Here is a 20887-nt window from a genome sequence, read left to right as displayed (position 1 = left end):
AACATGTCAGATCGGAAAGGGAATTTGCATTAAATATAATAACTGTACCATTCTTCATCCTACTGTTGAAAAGGATAAAAGAAGCAGGTAAGATAAAAAATAAATCCAAAGCAAAGGGGCTAGCAACCTTCTATTATGCTCAAGTGGGTATTATTGATGCTATAATATGTTTAGCAAATTCCACAATGAAATATGCATAGACGGGTTGATTATACATTAACATGATCTTAAACTGTTCAAAACATATTATAAAATGGTCACTTCCATCCAGAACACAGCTTTGTATTTAAAGGTAAATTTTACAAAGATTTCATTTCCAAAAATGTACATAAACAGCACTCACAAAAAACAGCTCCAGGCTTGTTATAATGGAATAAATGAGTCCTAAGTCTTAGGCCAATTAAACCTGACATAACTTCGGAGGCTAAGGTGGGATAATCCCTTGGCCCCAGGAGTTTGAGGCCAACCTGGGCAACATAGCGAGACCCCATGTCTATATTTTCTTTAGAAACTGACATACTTCTGTTTTCATCCAACCTGAACTTTAAATATTTAAAGTTCATTAACAAACTCATCAAAGATGTCCCCCACTTTATAATTTCTTCTTTCAAAGAAGCATCCACAGTGCAAACCCCCAAAATCTTTAATAAACCAATAGGTTCTTAGCTATACCGTAATGAAAATACCTAATGCTTTCACTGTTTCTCTAACAAGGAGAATAAACATCTATTAACTTTCTCATACGACAGTGGATGTTATTTGCCACTTACAAAAAAGAGATTACTCAATTGAATTAATAATTTTGAAATAAGATGAGATAAAGTATTTCTTAGATAGACCAAGTTATTTACTAGACATATAAGCTTACTAAATGTCCTAGTAACAACCATAGTAATCCTAAGAATTTCTGTCATTTGAATTACATCCATAATTAGCAGGCAGAATAAAATAAAAATCTACAGTGCCTCAATGTTTTCATTATTACATTATTATTGATACCTTCACAAGTAACAAGAGACCATCAGAGCCAGGAAAAAAACATTTTTAATATCGAAATGGCATATTAACTTTAGTGCAAAATGGTAAAAATAATAAAATTGAAACAAGAAAGCTTCTTCCAGAAGTTCCTTGAAATTTTCTTTCAAGACCTAATGTTCCAATATCTAATACCCAAATCAGGGATAAAAAAAGGCTGACCTAGACAGTCATCTACAAAGTCTCAAGAAAACCCTTATTAGCATGTTAATACCGATGACAAAATATAATCTTTTAAACTTAAAGATAATATTATATGTCTTAAATGACACAAATATGGAGGAGAAAAAGCCTTTCATCTAAGAGCCACTTTTACTGGCACTCAGATTAGATCAGAAGCAGCTCTTTCAGGTCTTCAGGAAAAGCTCAATCTCCACCCAAAACAGAAAAAGCAAATCCTATGCATCCTCTCTTCTCATACTTCTTATAACCCACACACAAATTATGAAATATCATAATTCAGTATGTTGTTCAGGGAAAAATTTTCAAACAAGTGAAAACCTAGGAAGGTAAGTCATTGCGTGAACACTTTAACAACAGCTAAGCATTTCCTACGTGACTAATCTATTTTAAATTCGGTTCCTCTGTTCCTATGCAATCTCATATTATCTATTAAAACTGCCAAAATATTTTTAAACAAGATCTGAGAATTCCTCTTTCAGCTTCTGATCTTTGCACTCTTTGAGTTGGCAGACACGTCACTGGCAAACCAACTGGTAGTGACAAGTTACTCCAAATCGACTCTTTCAGATGAAATTTTAAATTAACAGCCATCCCAAAATTTTCCGTGCCTCCGGAATCTCAGGGAGCGAGGGGTAAGTACATGCAAGTCTACGATTCCTCCCGATCACTTGCTGCAAAACTTGGTCTGCAGAATCTACAAATGCATATTCCATCTCAACTATCCCTTTCCCCGAGATCCTGCAACATTCAGGCTTAACAGAAGTGTCATTTCCTATCTCAAGCTTTGGAAACTCTGAGCTTGCAGACCACAAAGATTTGACAGTATTTTCAGTGTTTCTCCATGATAAGGTCACACACACACCTCTGCATCCAAGGCTTGTATGTCCCACATGTGTTTGCAAATTCCTCATCGGCCTTAGAGACACAAAGAGTTTCTGGCTTCCCTGCACCTCAGTGCCAAGTTTCTGTAAGCCACTTCCATGCAAAACTCTCCTTCCGCTTTTAAAAAGAAAACTACATTCGGAAAGGGAAGATACCCAAGAAGAAAATCGAGACGGTAAGTACAGCACTTTTATAAAGCAAACAAAAAGACTGCCCTGACGAAGGTGGCTGCAAAACTCTGGGGCCGGCGCGCACAACCCACATCGCACACCCCCACAGCGCCCCGCGGTTCCTCAGAGCGCCGCGTGACGCCCCCAGCCCCGTTAGCAGAACGGACTCGGCACCCCGACCTTTCTCGGAGGGAAAATGCACGAGTCAGGGCCGCGCTCTTCGCTCCCCGCGCTCCTGGCACACCGAATGTCTCCTGGAATCGCCCACACGAGCCCGGGGCCGCCCTCTCCTTCCGGCGGCGGCGGCGGCACGGAACCCGCTCCCCCGGACACCGCCCCCAAAGTGCCCGCGCGGCCCCGCGACTCAGCCGCCCCAAGTTCGCCCGCGGCCGCTCCGCCGCGAAAGTGTCCCGCACTTGGCGGACCGGGAGTGGCGACCGTCCGCTCCGGTACGTACTCAGCCAGCGGCTGCAGCGGTCTTGGCGCGCTCTCCCCGAGGACTGCTCAGCCCCAACTCCGAAGCAACGGCCCCCGGCTCTCCCTCCTCTGGCGGCTGCGGGAGCCGGGACGCCCCCGCTCCCATCGAGGGGGGAAGGGAAGGTGGTGGGCGCGCTCTCTCTGCTCCCCCCCAGCTCGGGCCCGCCGCTTCTTCCCGCCCACCCGCCCCGACGGCGCTCGCTTGGCCGCGGCGGCGGCGGCGGCGGCTCCTCCGGGCTGAGGCGCGCGGGCGGCGGCGGCGGCAGCGGCAGCGCCTCCCCCGCCGCGCCCTGCCCTCCCCTCCCCTGCCTTCCCCGCGCGCCCTGCACCCTCCTCCCCCTCCCCCGCCCGCCTCCGCCGCCTCCACTCCCCCACCCCGCGCTGTCACATTGGGAGATTCCGCTCTTGCTACATTCGCCGCTCCGGCTCCCGCCCACGCGCGGCCGAGTGACGCAGATCCCGGCGTGGGCCGCCGCCGGGCGGGGGCGGGGGCGGCCGTTGGGGGCGGCCGTTGGGCCCGGGGCTCGGCCCCTTCCTACCGCCCCCTCCGCGGAATCCGGAGGACGGCCCATTCACACGGCAGCTGGGAGGAACCAAGTGGGCGCCGGGAGTGGGCGGCTCCCGCGAGTCCCGCTCCGGGCGCGGGGAGGGGACGACCAGGAGGGAGACGGGTGGGGGACGCCGCCCCGGGCCTGCTCTCCAGCTGCGGAGTGAACTGGGAAGGTTTGCAATTAAAAAAAAGAATTATGTGTGAGGTTCCCGATATAGTATTTCAAAGAGCACACCCGCCAAATCCAACATCCTCTAGGAGGCTGACTTGAAAAAAAAAAAAAAAAAAAAAAAACAGCGCGCCGGGCTCCCCTCGCCCCCGCAGGCTCGAGGCAGAGGCGGGGAGGCAGATGATCCAGGTGCGCCGCTGCCCGGGGGGCGAGGCGTCCGGCGGGAAGGCGGCAGCGACCGCACGGAGGAAGGGGCGGCAGGTGCGCGGCGCTGGAAGAACCGGCGGCTGGGGGAGCATCTCTGCCTCGCCCATCTTGCCCCCTCCCCACCTCCGCTCTGGCGTTGGGACGGGAGGAGGAGGGAGGAATGGAACCAGGGAGTCCGAAGTACAGCTTTGACAACTGTCGCACTGGCCGGGTAATTTAATTCCAACCTTTTTAACCTCCTGAAAATCTGCCTTTTATTTTACTGTTTAATGTTTTCTGTGTCCATGGTGTAGAAAAACTACGGCTCTAGTATAGTGCTGGTGTGTGTTAAATTAGAGTTCCCAAGGCACAACATAGAATTTTTTGGTTTGCATAAACTTTGCTAACCAAAGTATTAAAGCACCTTCAAAAATGTACTTAGGTTGGCCAGGGCTCACGCCTGTAATCCCAGCACTTTGGGAGGCCGAGGCGGGCGGATCACCTGAGGTCAGGAGTTGGACACCAGCCTGGCTAATGTGAAATCCCGTCTCTACAAAAAATACAAAATTTGCCGGGCGTGGTGGCGCATGCCTGACATCCCACCTACTTGGGAGGCTGAGGCAGGAGAATAGCTTGAACCCGGCAGGCGGAGGTTGCAGTGAGCCAAGATCGTGCCATTGCACTCCAGCTTGGGCAACAAGAGCGAAACTCTGTCTCAAAAAAAAAAAAAAAAAATGTACTTAAGCTATTGCCAAAAAAATTTTGGAAGTCTGTTTTTTAAATCTGTATTTCAGTTCTTCGCAAAAATGGAAAAATTAAATAATTTTAGCATTGTGTTCTTGAAGATTAGAGAGCATTCATTAACATAAAACTACTGCAAAGACAGGTAGAATCCCATTTTAACATACACATAAAAATCGAGTTTTATAGGAGGCCATTCCCACACCCTGGCTGGCCTCCCAGAGTGTGCCTACTTCGCTGATGGGGATACAAGGCATTCTTTGAGATGGGAAATTCTTCAAACCACATCTTTATGTTGCAGCAATGGATAGGATGATGATGACATTGAAAGAAAAAGACTTTAATGAAGTACAGAACCTTTTTTTTTTCTTTTTGCGAATTCATGTTATAGAAATGAGTAATGCCACAATGGAATACATATAATTAAAGTTAGATCTTTTTCTTCAGTATTAGTGACAGGTTTTGTCTGGAGTAGTTAAGTTGATATTTCAAATGAATAAGTCTGCTTAATTCCTGAAATTCTTCAACTGCAGAAATCACTGCTGGAAGTTTCTCTTAGTCTTCCTAATTGTCACGGTTTTTGCAGCCGTGGATCCTGTTCTACTAAAGAGAAAGTTAGATGGTTGTGTTAAAGACGATTTAGGCAATTTCTTGGCTGGTGGGGAAGGTAATGTTCAGGCAGCGAAATCTGTAAAATTCTCTTCTAATTCCTATGTGGAATCTTGATGTTTTGCAAACACTCTTGGTTCTGAACAGCTAGAAAAAAAGAACTTTTTTCCATAAAGATGTATAGTCACTGATTCATGAGTCACGAAATTAGTGGTCTTACCTGAACTATTGAGGCTTAAAGTGGAATTGTTTCCAGAGTTGGAAGAAACAACATTAAATCCTCTTCCCAAGCTTGTCTGTGTCTGGCTGAACATGATGCTGAAAAGGAAATGTGTCAGGACAGATACTTTTTCTTCTGAGTTGTATCTGGTTTCTACAGTTAAACAGTGGAATCTATCCTTGTTTGTTTTCTGGGCACATTTAGATAGTATATTCTTCCCACATTAAGAATGGCATTTTTGGCCCACTTTACTTTGCCTTAAATGCCCTATGGTGCTGGGGGAAGTGGTGGGAGGAAGGAAAATGAAGGAAAGATAAAATTTTAAGCTTTTAAGCATCCAATTCTGTATGTCTGTATGACAACACTGTAGTCAATATGGTAGCGCAAAAAGAACTGATTTTCGCCTGTATCTGAGACAAGTCAGACGATGCATTTTTTTTTTCCACCTTACCAGGTTTTGTCACTCACGCCATTCCTAATACCTCCTCCCGACTCCAGCACACACACAGTCTTCTCCCACTCCCACACCCTGAGGATTTGTTAGAGGAAAGCAAAGAGATGCACATTCCATCCTGGAAGATAACAATTATGGTGTCTGATTATCCTCTGAAGGCCCTCTGGAAGAAATCAAACAGTTTCAAGGCTTTAGAGTGTTCTTGGAGGCATCCCAGACAGGTGTAAGAATGTGGCAACACAAATAGTTCCCATTCAGACCACTTTGGTTATCTTTTGTTAAACGTCCATGCAATAGTTTTGGTTTCTCCTGGTGTGATTTTATTATAAATACCTGTATATTGAAATTATTCATTTTTTCAGTACAGCTTGTTGAGCACCAAGAATGTGCCAGGTTTAGGGTTGGATGCTTGGAACACAAAGACAAGTAAGTCATGGATGGTTCCCTGCCCCCAGGGCCTTGCTGTAAAACAGTGAAAATAAGGAGAACAGAAGGAAGTCTAAAAGACAAAGGAAAATGTTTTGTCTCTGTTTATAGTTTTTAATTGTCTTTTCATGGACTCGAAAAGATGAATATAAAAACTACTAAGGAATGAGACTGTATTATTTTTGTAATACTTCATCAAATGCAAATAGTAAAATAAAAATGATTTTCTTATAAATGGAAAATCACATTTCATGTTACATTTCAATAAGAGCCTAAAGGACACGAATGTAATTTCCAAGAGGGCAGAATTTTTTATTAACTGCTGTATATTCAGTGGCTAGAACATTGGCTGACGCATACTAGTCACTTAATAAATATTTGCTGAATAAATGAAATGGAAAATATGAACTAACAGAGTTTTGTATTTTGTAGATGTTATTAGTATGAATTGTATTTCCTAATAGAAGTGTCTAAAATATGTGATGCCTACTTCTGATTAAATATATAACATTTTCAATAAAATATTAAGAGTTAGAATATGTTTTGAAGCAGTGTGTAAATTGTGAAGTAATTTTAGAATGTTCTTAAAGTAATTCATATTAGATTTTCAGGCACAAAATTTGTTTTTAAATAAATTACAAAGGGTTAATAAATACACCAGATTCTGATTTTTTTTTTTTTTTTTTGAGACGGAGTCTTGCTCTGTCGCCCAGGCTGGAGTGCAGTGGCGCAATCTCGGCTCACTGCAAGCTCCGCCTCCCGGGTTCACGCCATTCTCCTGCCTCAGCCTCTCCGAGTAGCTGGGACTACAGGCGCCCGCCACCACACCCGGCTAATTTTTTGTATTGTTAGTAGAGACGGGGTTTCACCGTGGTCTCGATCTCCTGACCTTGTGATCCGCCCGCCGCGGCCTCCCAAAGTGCTGGGATTACAAGCGTGAGCCACCGCGCCTGGCCCAGATTCTGAATTTTTAATACCATTTGGAAAGTGGTCTGAGAAATATATCAAATTCTGTTTTTTATCTATTATTCGTGTGTTTATTCTTAACTCTATCTCTTGCAAATATCATCCCAGGCTTATTCCTTATCTATAAAAGTAAGGGCAAGACAGAGCTACTTCTGATGTCTTAAATAAATATCACTTGTATGGTTTTAAATTTTGAAAACACTTTTTTAAAAATTTCAAAGCCTTCTTTCAGGTTGTTGACTTCGTTTTTGTTTTTACCTGTTAGTAGATTTGGGAGAAGCTTATTTTACAGGCCTGTTCATAATTTTAATCTGTATTGTAGAGTGTGTCCCGGTATACAGCCAAATTACCAGGTGTACTTCCCCTCTCAGAAAACCAGATTTCCTCTCTCAAGTTTTTTTTTTTTTTAACTTTTAGGTTCTGGGGCACATGTGGTTTGTTACATAGGTAAACTTGTGTCACTGGGGTTCATTGTACAGATTAATTCATAACCCAGGTATTAAGCCCACTGCCCAATAGTTGTCTTTTGTGCCTCCTCTCCCTCCTCCCACCCCTCACCCTCAAGTAGACCCCAGTGTCTGTTGTTTCCTTCTTCGTGTCCATGAGTTCTTATCATTTAGCTCCCACTTGTAAGTGAGAGCATGAGGTATTTGATTTTCTGTTCCTGTGTTAGTTTGCTAAGGATAACAGCCTCCAGCTCCATCCCTGTTCCCACAAAAGACATGAACCTGTTCTTTTTTATGGCTGCTCTCAGGTTTAAAAATTAGAGAAAAAGAATTTTTTTTTCTGCTTCTGAATGGAAGTTGTAATTCATGGAAAATAGAATATAATGTATGCCACTGACAGTGTACAGTCAGTATATATGACACATCTTTGAACACAAGACCAGTCAATGGTAAATGAATACTGCTCCTTCACATTGTCTTCCGATGGCTCTGTCAAAGCACGGAAGCATGCTGAGATGATTCGAGGTGGAAGATGCACGTTGGCATTAAATAGCAGTAAACCACATACTGAACAAGCTATTCCCTTTTCAATTCTTTCAGTCCTTCCAAGGAGGAAATTTAAATTGGTGCCAGTATGTCTGTAATCCCTCTAATACTTGCTGAATTCTGTTTTTTTACAACGAGGAAACAGGCTTCAGCTCAGAGCCTTAGCAGGCCTCAGTATATAGCTAGAATTTAATAGCACTGTTTTCCTTGTATTTGATTTTATGGTTATCTTCTGTTGAGGCAAATGAGATTCATTATGCATTTAGAATAATGATCTCAAAATACCTTTTAAATAGATTTCCTTGAGCAAAAACCCTTAATTTTAAAATGAGAACTATTAAGTAAACTCTTTTTTTTGTTGTTTTTGTTTTTGAGACAGGGTCTCACTCTGTCACCCAGGCTGGAGTACAGTGGCACAATCATGGCTTTCACTGCAGCCTCAACCCCCCAGGCTCCAGTGATCTTCCCACCTCAGTCTACTAAGGAGCTGAAACTATAGGCGTGCCACCACGCCCAGCTAATTTTTCTATTTTTTATAGAAATGGGATTTCACCATGTTAGCCAGACTGGTCTCGAACTCCTAGGCTGAAGCTCACCTCCCAAGGATAAATGCTATTTTAGTGGTGCAAGAAAATAATAACTAACATGTATCGAGTACCTAATAAGTGCTGTAGCACTTTATCAGTATTAATTCATCTGATTCTCGCAACAGCGCTATAAAGTATGCACTGTTATTCACTTCATTCTCTGGTAGAACTGAGGAAACTGAAATATGGGGTACTAAAATTACCTGTTTAGGTAACATGGGAGAGCCAGGCTTTGAGGCCAAGATCTCTGTCCCACAGCCCATGTCTGGACCATTAAACAGATAGCTCTAAGCAGCCAAGTCAGTGCTGGAGGTTTCAGAAACACTGACACAAGTGTTTCTCCCATCTTTAAAGGTCCAGTTTAACTTCCTTGAAGATCACCGTGAGCTCCACCTCCCTCAGTAGCTTCTGCTTTCCCTAACTCCCATTCCACTTCTCTTTGGTACCACATGGAAGGCTTATAGTTATTTATGCATCTTTAGTTACTTAATTATGTTCATCCTAAGTATACAGTAAGCCCCCTTGGAAAGAGCAACTGTGTGTTATACTTCTCTTGAATTCAGTAAATATATGTTTAAAAGGAGTTTTAAGAAATTGTTATTCTGCTTCAATGATTAGTGCATTATTTTAGCATTTGCAAAAATAGGGGATTCTTTTGACAAAAAAAAAAAAAAAACCCCAAACCATTTCCATTCTGAAACAAAAAAATAGTTTTCAGTGAAAAAAAAAATGTAGGAAGTTGTAGTGATTTTGACATTTGAATGAGAATTTCACTGAAAGAACATTAATTTATTACTTTCGGAAAGATTTCTTACTTTAAAATGCTTCAGTAATTCCAAACAAAAGAATAGATTTAAAATGTTCTTAGAGGAGAGGAAGAATAACATTATGGCTTATGACCTACAAGATCTAAGATACAATATAATTCTCGCCTATTATTGCCTCAGAACAATTCTATACTTAACAAATTTTCCACTCTGTGTGGTGGTAGCCCTACAATTAACTGAGTCATGTACAATATTCATATTACCAGAAATATAATTAAAATTTCCTTTATTTTGCGACATGAAATTCAAAGCTTTGGAATTGTATTGTAGACTAAATAAACTTTTAAATGCGTGGAAATTTGAATATTTTTAAATATATAGAGATTATAAACAAGTTTCTTAAAGACAATAGGAATATATAATAACTCATAATTTCAAGAGCCACGACTTTAAAAATAGCTGCTCTTCTGAAAAATAAGCAAACCTTTATCCATTGTATTTTATTACAAGATACTATAGAATTTTAAGCTATAAAGGATTATAAAGTTTACCTAGTTCATCCTCTTTTGTATGTTCAAAATATATTCAAATACCTTGCAGAAATTCATCATACAACTAGTTTAGTTTCCAATTGTTTATTTCTTTATAAGTTGGTTATTTTGAACTTATAATGCAATCTCTGTTGTAAGAAAAAACAAACAACAACAACAAAAACCCCGAGATGGTTAGATTCCCAGGATGGGCTACTAGTGCTTATAAAACACAAGTGAAAATACAAGTATTATAAGCTTTGGGGGGATTAGGTGGGATCCTAGAAATCATCTAATCCAATTGACTTCTACAGATAAGCAAATTTATACTACACATTACTTATAGAAAAAGCAGAAAAATATAATATTAGGCAGTAAGTACAACCAAACATTTAATTGACTGAATAGTAATTGTGGTTAAAATTTGTGTTTAAGACAGAAGAAACGTAAACGGAAACTTTTGAAAAGACTTTCTTAAGAGAATTTCGGGAAATTTTTTAAGGATTAGAGCCTTGTTTTTCTTTCTCTTCTATCCCCTATCTTTGGCAACAGTGGTTAAAACTCCGCAACTCTCTCTTCCCACTCCTTCCCCCTTTTTTTTTTTTTTCCCAGCATCCACTGTGCAGGACTTGTATAGTTAACTGATCTGTAACACTGTGTTAGGTCTCAGCCACACTGACTACTGTCCGCTCATTCATGGCCATTAATAATTGTCTATTAACAACACAAGCCAGGGTGGAGAGTATGTTAAAGTGCTCTGCTCCCCATCTCTGGAATGTATTCAAACCGTCTTCCACTGCACACTGCATTCTTGGCCGCCTTGTTCCTCACAGTCCCAGCTTTGGCTTTACCCTTCTCCACCCTATTTGCTGAGATGAATGTCAAGTCTGTGCCCACTCTCCCAGCTCAGTCTCTGGGCTTCTCTCTTCCTCTAGGTCTACACTGCAGCCAAAGGACCCAGCAGCTGGAGTACCCCTGTGAAGCACTCCTCATGAGGGTGGATGGAGGATTTTGTTTGTTTCCTTGACAAAGGTGTGTGACTTGTCAGCCAAGATGTTGGCTTTTTCATGAAAGGAGCAAGGAAATAGGAAGAGAGCATGTTAAGGAAGAGAGCCCTTCTTGAAGCAAATGGGCAAGAATTGGAAGGAAGTGGGGAAGGAGGATGGAGACTACAGAAGATGTGCCTGTACTTATGAGAAGTGACTAAAGTAGACATAGCTATTTTGGGAGAAGTGAAAAGCCAAAGAAAAAGTACCAAGTAAAGGGCTCCCCTGAAAAAAAAATGGAAAGAAAAGGCAGAGGGGGCAAAGAAGAGATCATCCTCACATAAACTCCTCTAAACCAGCCTCTTGACGTGGGACAGATGGGAGTGTTGGGATGGAGTAGTTGGGACAGATCTGCATGGAGAAGGGGCAGAGAAACAGCAGCCAGTCTTCTCTCTTTGCTTGGATTGCAAGAGGTAAGTGTCAGGGAAAGGAAAGAAAAGCAGAATGGGTTCAAAAACTGCCCCCAGCACACCAAATACTTTACCATGCTGATTCAGAGAGCATCCTGAGTTGCAGTATCACCCATCTAGCTACAAAAAAAAAAAAAAAAAAAAATTGCATGTGTTAATATTGATGAGTTGGCGAATTGTCACAACAAATTGCTCAACACTACCTTCTAGGAGCAGATACTTTGAAAGGACAATGCATATATCCTACAATGAGAGAATTTTAAACTACTGAAATACAGATAAATCAAACGTAGTTCTGTTTGCATATAACTGCAAAGTTACATCTTTACAGTTTGAATTATATTGTTGTGTACCTGGACTTATACATCATAACTCAGCTTACCCAGGACTGGCAATAATATGTGGTAGTCAAAAACTTTAAAGTTTTCTGTCTATTATTGTAGTTTTTCATTCCTTACTATAACAATTTCTCATAGTGGCAGAGTAAGGGTTTTTTCCAACTCTAAATTATATTCCTTAAATAAACTGTTCCAAATAATCACAGTGTTGCAGAGGTTAGGGGCTCATCATTGCTGGTAAAAAAAAAAAAAAATAACCTTTAGATCAGCAGTTTGGCAAGTCGAACCAAGAGTTTCAACATGTCCATATGATTTCAGCCAACAAATTCACTTCTAAGATATTATGCTAAGTTTATACATTTTTATTCAACATTATTTGTGAAATGGAAAAAAAATCAAAAATAATGTATTAGTTAAATAAGTTATATCTATATGTTGGAATATATTCAATTAATATTTAATAATATTGGGAAATGCTCATAATGTTATGGGTAAAAATAGAACAGAGCAAAACAAACCTGTAATCTCTCTACCTAAATAAACATGGAAGGAAATTTACTAAATGTTAGCAGTAATTATCTCTGGGTGATGGTATTATAGATAACTTTTATTTTCTTCTTTATGCTTTTTTTCAATTTTTAAAAATTTTGGCCAGGCACAGTGGCTCACGCCTGTAATCCCAGCACTTTGGGAGGCCGAGGTGGGCGGATCACAAGGTCAGGAGATGGAGACCATCGTGGCTAACACAGTGAAGCCACGTCTCTACTAAAAATACAAAAAGTTAGCCGGGCATGGTGGCATGCGCCTGTAGTTCCAGCTACTCAGGAGACTGAAGCAGGAGAATCACTTGAACCCGGGAGGCGGAGGTTGCAGTGAGCTGAGATCATGCCACTGCACTCCAGCCTGGGTGACAGAGTGAGACTCTGTCAAAAAAACAAAAACAAAAACAAAACTCAACAATAAACATGCATTACTTTGAAAATCAGAAAAAAAATAAATGTTATTTAACAAAGATCCTGCTTCAAAAGCAGCTTACAAATAAAACTGAAAACCAAATTGTATGTATTTATCCACTTGTTTGCAGAGGGCAACAAAAACCAGGAGGTCAACAAAAACTGTGAGCTAAAAACTATGTGTCAAGCACTTAATGTCATCTGTCCAAAAATTGTTTTTATCCACTTGTTTGCAGAGGGCAACAAAAACCAGGAGGCCAGCAAAATCTGGGAGCTAAAAAGTATGTGTCAAGCACTTAGTATGTCATCTGTCCTGTATAACTCCATGTCTTGAGGGTCTACCATCTGACACATGGTAGACCCTCAAGACATAGATACCCCACCACACCAAATACTTTCACCATGCTGATTCAGATGCCATCCTGAGTTGCCTTATCACCCAACTAGCTACAAAAAAAATTGAACTTGTTAATATTGATTTTATATATATTTATAGATATAGAGCTGGCTTCAACTGCTTTAATCTGATGTCACAAATAAGTCTCTTTTTTCCTGATAAATCATTCAAGCATGTATCGCTTTATATCTTCTTAAGGATCCTCCTGTTCCAGGGACCTATGCAGTCCCAGAGCTTTTGTAGTTCAAAATGTGACATTCACTGGGCTTTCACACCCAATGACAGAACTAGCATCTGGGCCACATCTGATGCCCTGTTTGTTTGTTCCACTCCCTGTTTAGCTGCAGAAAACTGGCCCACCAGGTGCCGAACTGGTCTAGTGCTGCTTGAGACCCATCTGCTGCTATGGTTCCTTAGGGGAGGATAGCAGAGCCCACTTTCTCTGAGACTGCAGTTCTTTCTTCATTTTGCAGATGCAAGCATCTCCCAAGTGTGGGCTCTAGACCTGCCTTGATCATCTCCACTCAAAGCTGCCCTCACCCCTTCCCCAGGTATCAAACCACCGGTGATGGCTCTCTTTCAGACCCATACAGTAGAAGGGGCCTAAACTTATTAACTACTTTTTGATTTTAAATTCTGCTTTACAATATCTTTTCCAGCATCAGTAGATTTCAAGTGATGCTCATTCCTGTCCTTCCACCCTCTAAGTTTGCCCAACAGTCAAGGTTCGTTTTCGTCAGGACTATTGACATTGCTATGAAGTTTCCTGTGGCATGCTGCCCAGATGCTTCTGTCCAGATCCTCTGAGTACCAAGCAGTGACACAAGGCCCCTCTGTGTGGCTTATTGTCGCCTTCCACTCCCACTCACATACTGTGGATGGATAGGAGTTTTGATGCTAAGGTCAAAAATACGCAGGTTACTTATTTAAAAGGTGGCATTTTGCAAGCAGAATGGATACTCGGAGAAGAAGATGGACAATGTGAGGACAATCGGAGGCAGGAAAAGGTGTAAGGAATTTGGAACAGTCCAGGCTCCCCATGCATGCAGCACAGTGGTCTGACAACTGGGAGTCCTCTCTGAGAAAGAAGGGAAGGCTTAGTGCTGCCGGGAGCACTCTGATTGCTCCTTGCTCTGTAGGCTCTGGCAGCCCTTCAGACAACATCACTAGCTCCCCCGCTCCCGCTCCTTCAGTGTTTCATCCCTCTTTCTTCACTTACTTTCACCTCCCTCTTGGGCACCCAGTGTGTTACTGATGTCTGCATTTGTTTCCTGAGAAGGAAGAACGTGATCTGATCCAAATATACCCAGAGGTATTAAGGTTGCAGTGTGCTACTTTTCCAAAGATGTTTATACCTGGAGACTATTTGCTTGTTCAACAATTAAGCACTGACTGAGGGATACACACTAAGCCTATATGCACAAGAAAATTAAATCTCTGCCCTATTTCCTGGTCTAGAAAGTGGAATACACATGTAAACAAGCACTTGCACACATTATAAGATGTTCTTAGTCACACAAAGAAAGAGTGATGGTTCTGGTTTGGGTGGGGCAGAGGGGTGAAAGTCAGTAGGCCTTGTAAGCAAGCAACATTTGGACAGGTCTGGAAGGATGAAATTAATAGACTCAGGAAGTGCAGGCACTCGCCAGCAAGTACAGAAGCACAGAGGCAGTGAGGCAGCATGAATATGAGCAGTAACTTAGGGAAATTATTGTAAAATGAAGCATAACTGATTCCAAATGACTTGAGAATTACATGTGAAGAGGGCAGAGGCAGAAGATGAAATTGTAGAGACCAAATTGTGCAGGAGCCATCTCTGACACGCTAAGCAGTGTGGACTTGTAGCTGTAGTTCTCACCACCAGTGAGTGCAAGAATCAAGCTGTGAGTGTCAGACATGAGAATAGTAGATACAACTAAGAGAAGAGAGAAATGATTGAAAGGGGAACAAGGGGGCTTCTGAAGTGCTGGCAAGCAAGGCCCTCTTTCTTGTTCTGGACCATGGTTATGTGGATGTTCACTTTGTAATCATTGAACTGCACATTTATGCTTTCTGTACTTACTGTACACTATACTTCTCAATTGTGAAAAAGTCTTTTTAAGAAAATCAAGCTGGGTTATTTATTGAAAACAGATTCCAGGATCTCCCTGTCAGACATACTGATTAAGTAGGCCTGGGCTGGCACTTGGGAAATCTGTACTTTTTAAATGATTACCTTAGTGAAGGATCTGAAGCCAGAAGGGACCCCTAGACCACACTTGGAGAATACTGCTAGCCCTTTTGGGGAGCCATCCAAAAGATTTAAGCAAGATGCTAAGAACAGAGATGTGTCTGTCTGAATGTTCTGGATAAAGGGAGAGGAAGAAGTTGAGGGTGGCCTCCACCTTATGCCTTATTAGCACTTGCAGGTTCTGTGTCCCATTCCTTTTGTGTTTTTAAGAGATGTGACAAATAAGGTGCTAATGACTTATAAGTACTAAGTACGATTTTTGAGTTGTGTTTTCTTCTGGAGTTTTCTTAAATATGAAAATTTTGGACTTCAGTACTTTAGTAGCTGAATTTGAGACATGGAACCAGCCCCTGGGGTAGATATTCTGGGGTAGGGAGCAACTTTGTAGAATTTCTTAAATGAGGGCATTCTCAGCCTGTGAGGCATAGTTGCTCCACTACTGACCTACCGTCATTACGACATATGCTTAGTGAGGATTGATTTGCATGGGTGCAGTTAAATTCATTTTCTTATGCCCCTGTATAATCAGAGGGATATTTTTGAGACTTAAAGCCTCCAATATGGTATTCTTCCAAACTTTAATCCTTCTGAAAAAAATATAACAAGTTTTGTTGCAAAGTTTTTCCTTTGGTGCTGACAGTGATGGAAATAGAAAGAGGAAACCTTACTTGGCCTTAAGCAGAGAATGAGAAAATCCAAAATTCTGACACAAAATTTGCACAGATTTTTTTCCCTCATAATTAAAGTACTGAGGAAATGCCATAAGATGATTCTTTGTGAGCAAGCTCATCCATTCATCAGATCAGTAAAAATTTTAAAGTCTGACAGCACAAAGCATTGGCTAGGATTAAGAACATAGGAACTGCCTTTAATTCCAATATTTTGGGAGGCCAAGGCAGGAGGATCACCTGAGTCCAAGAGTTAGCAACTAGCCTGAGCAATATAGTGAGATCCCGTCTCTACAAAAAATAAAAACTTAACCAGGCATGATGGCACACGCCTGTGGTTCCACGTACTGGGGAGGCTGAAGTAGAAGGATTGCTTAATTCTGGAGTCCAAGGCTGCCATGAGCTATAATCATGCCTCTGCACTCCAGCCTGGGCCACAGAGTGAGAGCCTGTCTCAAAAAACAACATAGGAACTTACTTCTGGTAAGAGTATAAATTGGGACAAACACTTTGGAGAGCAACTTGGCAGTATTTAGTCAAGTTAAAGGTGTGCATACTCTGTGACCCAGAAATTGCACTCCTAGGTATTGTCTCCGAGAAGCTCTCTTACCTGTGCCCAAGGAGATACATACAAGAATATTCACAGCAGCATAGAAAAAAATTGGAAATGATGTATATTAGATCAACAGAAGAATTTATGGGTAAATTGTGAAATATTCAATGAATATAGCTATGAAAATGAATGAAATAGATATGTGTATCTCCCATGGAAGAATCTCACAAACAAGATGTTGATCAAGTTGACCAAAAATCAAGTTGCAAGACCAGACACAGTGGCTCATGCCTGTAAATTGGGAGCACTTTGGGAGGCCAAGGCAGGAAGACTTCTTGAGGCCAAGAGTTTGAGACCAGCCTGGCAACATAGCAAGGCCCTGCTTTACAAAAAATAAAATTAGCCAGGCTTGGTGGCACATGCCTATGGTCCTAGCTACTCAGGAGGCTGAGGTGGGAGGATTCCTTGAGCCCAAGAGTTGTAGGCTGCAGTGAGCTATGATTGCACCAACGCACTCCATTCTGGGTGACAGAGCAAGACTCTTGTCTCTTAAAAAAAAATTGCAGATGAATTTGTAGAATATATTTCTGTCTAGGTTAAAAACTTGCAAATGCTATTGTTGTGTGGGAAACAACAACCATTGTTGCTGCAATGGTAGCCTGTAAGTACACTTAACAGGCAGGCTATTCAAGGGATCACAGAACAAGAAAGGCTCATGGACCAAAACAAAATCCTCAAATCATGTGGCTTATTAAATCAATTTAAAACACACCATAAGAAGCTAGGTGAAAGACATGGAGTGGGTTAACACATTTAAGATGTGTCACAAGAGGCAGGGTGGAAAGACGACAACACCTGAATCCTCAGTCCTGTCTCTCCCTGCCACATCAGCCTTCCTAACCAAGGGTTTGCTTGCAAAGATCAGAGTTGAGATTTAACCAAAGCAGCCTAACAGACAGGGGTGTTTGGGGTCAAAACACACAGTTGTTCTAAAGTCTTGGGAGCAAAATGGGTCTGGCTGACAGCAGTAGCTCGTCAGTTAACCTCATGAACAGCTATGGATTTTATTTATATTTCTTTTGCAGAGGATATGAGGAGCCAATGGTTAGCCAAATTAAAACCTTTTGAATAGGGAATGCCTGATATGCCTTAAGTATCTTCAGTGCGTCATGAAAATTGGATGATTCAGGGCCTCACATGTGTCATGACTATTAGGTGTTTCTTGTTCTTTCCATCTCTTTCTAATTATGTTCATTATGCAAATGCACTACTACATTTTGTAGGAATTTTGCTTGTTTCTTAAGCTACTTGCTTCAATTCTTAGTTTCATTTTTTTCTCCCTATGTGTTTATTTCTCTTATTTTGTATAGCAGAATTGAATATTCTTAAATAATTCAACAAACACGCATTATAAATACATGTGTAATATGGTTAAAATAAAAATAAATGCTTAGAAAGATTAATCCCCAAGTTCAGGATTTGCCTAACTATGGTAGAGTCATAAAGGGGTGCATTAAGGATGGAATTTATAGGACTTCAGTTATATTGGTAATGTTTTGTTTCTTAATATGGATGCTGGGTATGTGGGTGTTTATTATTATTTAAAATTTTGTGCATCTGAACTTTTTAAAAATAAATTTAAGAAAAGTTTGAAATAGTAAATACCTGGAGTCTTACAACAGACATTTGATACTTTTCTTTTTTTTAAGACACAGAATCTTTCTCTGTTGCCCAGGCTGGAGTGAAGTGGCACAATCATAGCTCACTGTAACCTCAAACTCCTGGGTTCAAGCGATCTTCCTGCCTCAGCCTCCCAAATAGCTACAACTATAGGCATGTGACCACCATGCCTGGCTAATTTTTTAATTTGTTGTGGAGACAGGGCCTTGCTTTGTTGTTTAGGCTGGTCTTGAATTCCAGGCCTCAGGTGATCCTCCTGTATCAGTCTCCTGAGTCACTGGGGTTACAGGTGTGAACCACAGTACCTGGCCCTATCATTTTTTATTTTAATAAAGTTAAAGAATTTGACTAGGCCAACTTAATTGATATGTTATCTCTCTATTGTTAGGTACACACATGTATTTTTTAACAAACATTTGCTGAGTACATACTATTTGCAAGGAAGGCATTGTACCAGTTGACATGGGAGATGAAAAGTTGAATACGGGCTGGGCGCAGTGGCTCATGCCTATAATCCCAGCATTTTGGGTGGCTGAGGCAGGTGGATCACCTGAGGTCAGGAGTTCGAGACCAACCTGGCCAACATGGTGAAACCCCGTCTCTACTAAAAATACAAAAATTAGCTGGGCATGGTGGTGGGTGCCTGTAATCCCAGCTACTCAGGAGGCTGAGGCGAGAGAATCACTTGAACCTGAGACGCGGAGGCTGCAGTGAGCCAAGATTGCGCCATTGCACCCCAGCCTGGGCAACAAGAGCGAAACCCTGTCTCCAAAAAAAAAAAAAAAAAAAAGGAAAAGTTGAATGCAACAAAATTCTTACTCTCAAGTAGGAATTGCTCTCAAACCTTCAATTTAGTCATGGAGTTGACACTACTGCAAAAATTAGTACAGTTCAAAGGCATGATATATGTGCCTCAAGTAAAGTACAAATTGTGGGTGGTCCGAGTAGGTGGAGCTTCATTCAGAGGGTGTGATCAGAATGCATTTAAGCAGAAGGTGACATTCAGTCTGGACCTTAAAAGAAGTAGATTTCAACAGGCAAAAATAGAAAGGAAGGCATTGCAGGACAAGGAAATACAATGCACAAAGAAGTAAAAAATGGAGTGTTCAGAGCAGCAATGTGTCTAAATTGTTGGATGGGCATGGAAGAGTACTGCAAGGGTGGGTGGGAAGGCAAATTAGGACAAGAGTCCTCTACAGCATTAACAGGTTATCTGTGGATGGGATTATGAGGGATTTTTATTTTCTTCTTTGTAATATTCTATATATTCTACAATGACCACATATTACTGCTTGGTCATGGATTTTTTTTTTAATTGACATAAGGGGATTTCATTTGTAGCCTGCCAAGTCATTCCAGTTGCCCCCTTAGTTATGGAAATGTTGGGAGTAGAGTTTACCCATCCTTCTGGTATTATGCCATTCTCTGAAACCCAAGGTAAACAAAATTGGTCCCTGATGAAGTGGTTGGATAATAGGAGGATGGAGCCCTGACCATCTGGAAACGCAAGGACACATATTCTACCCTGCTCTTTTCAAGATTGATCAGGGTAACCTGGCCAAGGCCCATTATCAGAGAACAGTAATGAGGACCTGAAATAAAATTATCATTAGGAATCAGCAAACCTAAGTTGACATCCTGGGATAAATTTAAGGGCCTAGGCATTCTTGGAGGAAGCACAGCATGTGGCTAAGTTAGGGACCCAGCTACTCTGGTCCTATGCTGAGAATATGGGAAATGGTGACTATCATTGACTGAGAGGGACTCCAAGAGAGCTATAATTGTAGGATCCCAGGTTGGGGCCCCACCATAGCTAGGCAGGGCCAGATGCAGCAAGGGCATTTGCCACAGCATGGACCATGCAGGACCATACTTCACAGAGCCCTGTGAGGCTGCAAAGAAGGAGAGCACTAGTGAAATGGTCAAGCTTCCCACTTCCCTCTAGACCTAGCAATGGAAACACAACTAACCCTTGTCACTCTTTGGATCCAGTAAGACCATAGTGTCTTTTGCTTTTCTTTTCTTTTCTTTTTTCTTTTTTTGAGACAGGGTCTTACTCCAGTTGCCCAGGTGAGAGTGCAGTAGCATTATCTCAGTTCACTGCAGTCTCTACCTCCTGAGCTCAGATGATTCTCCCACAGCCTCCCGAGTAGCTGGAACTACAGATGTGTGCCACCATCCCCAGCTAATTTTTGTATTTTTAGTAGAGATGGGGTTTTGCCATGTTGCCCAGGCTGGTCTTGAACTCCTGGACTCAACAAGCTGCCTGCTTGGGCTTCCCAAAGTGTTGGGATTACAGGCGTGAGCGACCACGCCCAGCCCATAGTGTCTTTGGACAATTTGGGGAAAGTCTATATTGGACTTTCTCCTGATAGGGTAAGTGAGGATTTGAGAAATTAATTACAAAAATAAAAGTCATGACTATAACAATAAACTGGTTTTGTGGATTAGGTCATACAGTATTGATCTATATTATCCAAATATTCTGCAATCAGCATGTTAATATATAATCTGAAAGAAGTTGCTTTTATAAGTCTTATTCTAAATTACCAAATTAGCTTTAAAATATAACATATGCTCTTTGGTACATATTCAAAATAAAAGTAGTAAAATATTAATATAAAGTTTTTTTACATTAATCTTATAAAACCACTTGAGACCTTGTAAC

The 20887-nt window shown here is 41.4% G+C and overlaps 1 protein-coding gene and 1 long non-coding RNA gene across 3 annotated transcripts in view; one reads left to right on the top strand and one right to left on the bottom strand.

The window, feature by feature from the left end:
* The window catches only part of NAB1 (NGFI-A binding protein 1), a 44829-nt gene extending 41805 nt beyond the window's left edge, over positions 1-3024 (bottom strand). The window contains exon 1 of one of the 2 annotated variants that reach the window (XM_003253861.3): positions 2728-3024. The gene's annotated coding sequence lies outside the window, so the exon portion shown is untranslated. The remainder of the gene's footprint in view (positions 1-2727) is intronic. The other variant, XM_030804082.1, reaches the window with a different exon arrangement.
* A 126-nt stretch (positions 3025-3150) lies between these two features.
* Positions 3151-11523, top strand: LOC115832513. The gene is made up of 3 exons (XR_004028031.1): positions 3151-3884; positions 5677-5899; positions 10880-11523. It is a non-coding gene; the product is annotated as an uncharacterized LOC115832513 (long non-coding RNA).
* The last annotated feature ends 9364 nt before the right edge of the window (positions 11524-20887 follow it).

Source organism: Nomascus leucogenys, chromosome 22a (genome assembly GCF_006542625.1).
Source record: "Nomascus leucogenys isolate Asia chromosome 22a, Asia_NLE_v1, whole genome shotgun sequence".
Classification (NCBI taxonomy): domain Eukaryota; kingdom Metazoa; phylum Chordata; class Mammalia; order Primates; family Hylobatidae; genus Nomascus; species Nomascus leucogenys.
The sequence above is the reverse complement of the archived record's forward strand: the minus strand, read 5'-3'. Positions and strand labels throughout refer to the sequence as shown.